Below are 6000 nucleotides of genomic sequence, written 5' to 3'. Positions count from 1 at the left end.
TGGCTTATGGCACTGTCACAATACGTATAAAGCGTAGTATAAAGAACTAGAGTAATAAAAGAATGAAATACATCGATTAAAAGTACCTGAAATGAACTTTCTAAAATGATTTCTCTATACTTTCATGCATATCTATCTCATAGAACAAACATGTATTTATACCATACTGTGACGCCAGTATTCAGGTACAGTAAACGCATTTTTGAAGAGCCCCCGGTGATAAAACCTGAAAACCTTGGCTAAGACTTGTAATGATGGCCAATGATGATGGTATTTTTACTTATTTATTTATTATTGTTCATTCAGTTATTGTTTATTATTGGTGGTTGGGGTGGGGATGGGGGGTACCACATATTCAAACAGCATGCTTGCCATACTGTGTGTTTAGAAAATTTTGTGTCGCTCGCAGTAGTTTGCACAGCAAACGTTTCCGTGTGTTTAAGGAAAGAAAGGAGAGGGCTGCTGAAAGGATCTTTTCTGTAACTGCACATCAAGAACTTGGTATTTCGTTTCGTCTGTCATTATCATAAAATAATTGAGATTGGTGGGATTGGTCACTTTCATGGCGCTTTGAAGGTCACAAATGACTTAACACTTTAATACAGCTCGTATCACAGGAAAACAGGCACTGACGGAAATATCATGGTCCTCCTCACCATGTATTTGTCTGATTATGATCATTAATGTACTATAATTAATGTAAATATGTGGCGAAAAATAAACTTGAAATTCGAGGTTTCAATTATTGTCGTATGAATGATTTTATTGTATAAAAGGAGAGTTAAAAAATATAATCGTTCAATAAAACTTTAGAAATTCTAATAAATTTCGTTATTTTCCCTTCTTATGATGGTGACAAATAATTGTATGAAGGTTTCAATGGTTTTCTGTGACTTCACAACTCTTCCCGACCACAGGGAACCCGATCAGAAATCCGGGTAAGAGCACCTGGGACTGGGCTGCCACTCCCCGTCCCCTCCACTCACCTACCGCACCCACCCCTCCCTCCCCTAAAGACGAAGTATCAAAACCTGGGTCTGGCGCTGCGCTTTTTGCTGTCGCAAAGAATTCAGTGAATGCACTCTCCAGCCCCATCCACCTCCTTTCGAATCTAAAAAGACATACAAATATACTCAAATTTAATAAATAATTATTTGAAAAATCTCTCAAATATACACCCACGCACAGTAACGTGACGTATATCAATCAATGGCAGTCAAATATGTTCCAAAAAGGAGCCTTGGGCGAGCGCTCGGGAGAAATTTTATGTTCTTAAAAACGCTAGGGCTTTGGCCTGTTTCAAAATGGCGGCCTGCAAAATCGTGGTAAACACGAATTCCTGCAAGTTTACGAAAAATAATCGACGTACACAGTTTAGGGCGACAAAAAAAAGCGAAAAAAAAAAACGATTGTAGCGGACTTCTAAATGTGATATGTAATGTCCTTATAAGGAATTGACCGAGCGAGCTAGAAAAACGACAGTTTTCAAAACTGGATTGATTGATAAGTATGGATAATCTTAGACCGAACTCCTAGCAATAACAGAGCGACGCCCCCCCCCTCTCCCCAAACAATTATAACAGAACACCCCTTTCCCCTCGAGAACCCATTAAATGTCACAGAGGCCTCTAGCCCTCGATCTGGGTTGTACACCAAGAGCAAGAGAATAATTAGGTCAAGTCGATTTGTTATTATTTTCATGAGCACGTTCTTAGCAGCTATTTTAATTGAAAAGGGAAGTTTCCATTTAATGCTTTGAGGATTGGTTTCAAGAAGCTTCGTTTGAATTAAAGCATGATTCTATAATAGCAACATGCGACATTCAAAACATCCAGAAATATTTATATTTTCTATCAGTCATTTTTAACATGGCAAAGTCAAAGGGTGTTAATGTTCCTGAAAAATTGCTTATTTCAATCGAACGTTTTAGTTTTTTTTACATATTTCATATTCATATGTCATACCTATATATACTAGTATAAACACAATTTTACGCTTATATTGGAGACCCAATTCTCTACGCTTATATTGGAGACCCAATTTTCTCGAAATGCATGCAAAAACGATAACTCAAATAAGCCCGTGAACATTCGACCATTACGCACTTCCGTGAAATGTACTTTAGTGACGTCATGCATTTCTACGAGAAATCTGCACCATCAAGGTTAATTCTGTGACGTACAAACCGAGATAATGGCGCGACATTATAAGAGCACGCAAATGAAGAGCGGGAGATACCATGTTAATCCGACATCTCACAGATAACCAAGTAAAAATTCGACAGACAACTTTAGAGTAATAAATGACTTAGGGAGCACTCCGTTGTGTAAATGCCATACAAAAGGCGTCAGTGCAATTATTTAGAGAGTCGGTTAGCAAACGATTGAGTGCGTATGGAGCCTAGAGCAAATAGGGGTAGCGAGGGAAAAAAATTAACTGAATTAAAAATAGAACACACTTTGGATTAGAGAGACTTCTACATTGGAGTACGGAGTATAGGAATGGAAAGATAGGGGAGGGGGCACACTTAGAAGCCGAGATCTCTACACGTTTAGAGTGTAGGGACGGAAAAAGAAGAGGGGGGTAATGGCAACAAACGTGGAAATTTTGGCAGGCCTTTATTTGCCTGACCTAGCGCAAAAATCCCCACGTTGTCACTGCTAGGGCGGTAGTGGAGGAGGGGGGGGGGGGGGGGGGGGGAGGTCGTGGGCTGGCAATCTTATGGCAAATAAGAAAATATAATAATGTACTTGGGAGTCCCCGCAGAAAGGTGATCAAGCTCGATATTTTTGGAGAATGAGCTTAAGCATTTGTATCGCACGCGCACTCACTTAGAATCGATCGAGTTCGTAAATAAACATAATATTTCATTAAAAGGAATTATCTTTTTTTCCATTTTGCGCGCCGTTAGCATAGGGCTCCTCCCTGTCCATATTAACAAAAATAAATAAAACTGACGCCGAGTTGCTAGGCGACGCACGTTAAGAGAGCATCTTGGGAATCTGACACGAAAAATGCAAATCGAAGAACAAATGGATGGGAAGCGCGTCAGTGACGATTTCGAAAACTTCGACCACAGCACTGCGCGTATATTGTATTCACTTAGCCTGCTTGCTATATTATTGCCATTACTAGGCCCCTGTTGCCCCAGGGCTAGAGTTTGCTATCAATTAACATCTTGTAAGACATCATCATTACATACAATTTATTTCCTACGACAGAATCACCCATCGCGCTTGAATCAATAACTCGGTACGCGTGTAACGGGAGCGGGAGAAAACTGATCGAGGCTGACAAGGCTTCCGACTCGACGAACGTGTGGTTCGAAGGCGATTCAAAACAGCTGGTTTCTCTACGCTGGTAGTAAGATGGACAGTCAAAAACAATCTGGTGCCATATTCCATTTACGGAGACCCTATGCAAGTCGTTGAAAATTTATGAGCTAAAAACCAAATATATTTACACATTCAAGTTGACTTAACCATCTATGAATACAGGAGAATTATTCACGGGCTCTATATTGCGGTTGAAGAATCAAGAAATCTTAAGACAAATTGAAAATAATAAAGAAATCAGAGGAAGAGGTTCACTTTGTGGTTTGAAGACCAACAAGATGAATACAATGGCTTTTTCTTCTACTTCTGTTGCGTTACCTGCACGCATTGAGAAATTCAGCTCATCGCTTACTCTGTATTCGCGTGGTCAAACGACCTCAAAAACTGCAAACGCGACAAGGCTTCTTGACAAAAGACCGAGCGCTCGCGTAACCACAGGCTCCAGCGATCAAGCCATTGAGAAGTCAAACGCAAAACAACGTGATTTGAAGCAACAAGAGAAAGGCGATTCACGGACTCCAAGAAGATATGTGACTTGCTTAAAGACCTCTCTTAGTACGACTTGGAAGAGAAGTTTGAGCCAGGACTCGGATGAGAGAGAGCGTGGAGCAGAAAAAGTAGAGGTGGACACAGACCAGGCAGAGATCACGGAGAAGACGACGACGCGTGCTAATCAGACTCTAATGAACAATGCAGCGACAAATTGGGAATCGTCGAAAGGAGGAAATGACAAAGAAAATAAGCCTGAAAACCATAAGGCATTAGAAGAACATTTAAATATCGACGCGGTGCACTTCTTGAAAGAAAAGGTGCGAAATACGCAGGAAAAGCGGCTCAAGCAGAATCATGTTCTCGTTCAGAGCGAGGTCGGGAAACAAGTGTCGATAGTGCGACCAGGTCGCACATGTCAGCAAGAGATGGACAACAAAAAACCCTGTACTTCTTACGTGTATATCAAAGGCAAATACTCGGGAACTAGCGGCTTGAATACTAAATCGAGTAAAAGTTCCACTGTGCGCGTTCAGAAACCGCAGCTGTACAGGAGTATTAGCATTTCTGAGGGTAGTTTGAGCGACGCGAAAAGTCGAAAAAAGCCGAATCAGCAAATGCGATGTAATTCCGTGGAAGAGCCGGGCATTGTGGTACAGAGAAAACCGGCAATTCGATCCATCACGCTGACAGGTAACTCTATGGACCAAATGGACGGGAAAATGGGAACGATTTACGAATCAGAAATGGAGGAACCATGCGGGAATGAATAATAGAATATTCTAAAGCAAGAACTAAAGCCTCTAAATTTCGGTCAAACATCTGACGGGTCAAGAGGAAACTTTATGCAAATTCCAAGCAATTGCACACGAACAACTGAAATCCATAGGCAAAGAGACATATAATGGATAGCTTGTTTTTCAAATACTCGCAATTAAGAGGTGGTTTCCCCATAATATAAGAGATTATGCCAAAAATGGGAAATAAAAATAATGGAGATTTCTAAAATTCACTCTATATCTGGAGTATTAAAAGAGAGCTGGGATGACAAGTCAATGATTTGCCGCGGTGGGGAGTTTCTATACCGCCAATTGCCTCCTTTCAAAAAGATCACATACGGTTTAAAACGGAGAATTGACAATTGAGACTAAACTTCAATTTTACAAGATTAGAAATGTAGATAGCGTCGGGGAGGAGAGTTTTTAGTTTTCGTGGAGAATAATAAAAGAAGGAAGTTTGAATAAAGGCTCAACTAAATTTATGTGAATTCATTTTAAACTCCTATATCATCGCAAACAAAAAGAACTTTAACACGACTTAGGCGATTAGTAGTTAAATTCATACCAGTGTAGACTCCGAGACATAATATTCACTCAAAATGAGATGGCAAGCAGAAAAAAAAGTATTTTTTAGAAAAAGAAAAACAAAAAGAAGACGAAAACACGTCGAGCAGGTGATAGTTTCTTTCAAAAAGTAATTACCATTTTATTTGACTAGCGTATGTAGTTCTTGACGAAGTAAACCATCAAAAAAGCAACGCGTTATTTGTATTCCTTCAATAAAGCTCCGGGGTTCAATTTTGAAAGACTAGTTCAGAATTTGTTATTATTCTATCTATGTGCTACACTACAAACACCCCGCGTGACAAATTTTTTCAGTAAACAGCTTCTCATTCAGTATTTCAAAAGCTGCCGAGTTCGGTTGGCTCTTCAATATAACCAGTACGTGCGTGTTGAATGGCTAAACGGTAACTAAGGAGCGACTTGCTATACAATGTTGTAAGTCTTGATTCTTTCATTAAAGCTATCTATGCTTGGATTCAGAAGTTTAGTTTTTACTGAAATTGGATTTGATTTTATAGTCATGAAAAGAAGCATTTCAAATACCGCCGGTATATGATATTAGCACAGTTGGTTATTTTGTGTATTTCTCGATATGAGATCAGTTTCTAAGCAGCCTACTAGCCTCGTATTGTACCTTCATTAATTGGAAAGGTACTTTAGTAACGAGTAGAGCAAGAGACTTGATATCTCATAATCACTCCCAGCTCGGCACTTACAACCAAGAGAGAAGCAAAATATATTTGCACCTTGGCAGCGGTACTATCATAACAAATTGCGAAACTAAACCATAACAAGGAAAAGTTTATGTAAAAAAATGGTAAAAAAGTAGTCTT

The sequence above is a fragment of the Nematostella vectensis genome, chromosome 1 (genome assembly GCF_932526225.1).
Source record: "Nematostella vectensis chromosome 1, jaNemVect1.1, whole genome shotgun sequence".
NCBI lineage: Eukaryota > Metazoa > Cnidaria > Anthozoa > Actiniaria > Edwardsiidae > Nematostella > Nematostella vectensis.
The sequence above is the reverse complement of the archived record's forward strand: the minus strand, read 5'-3'. Positions refer to the sequence as shown.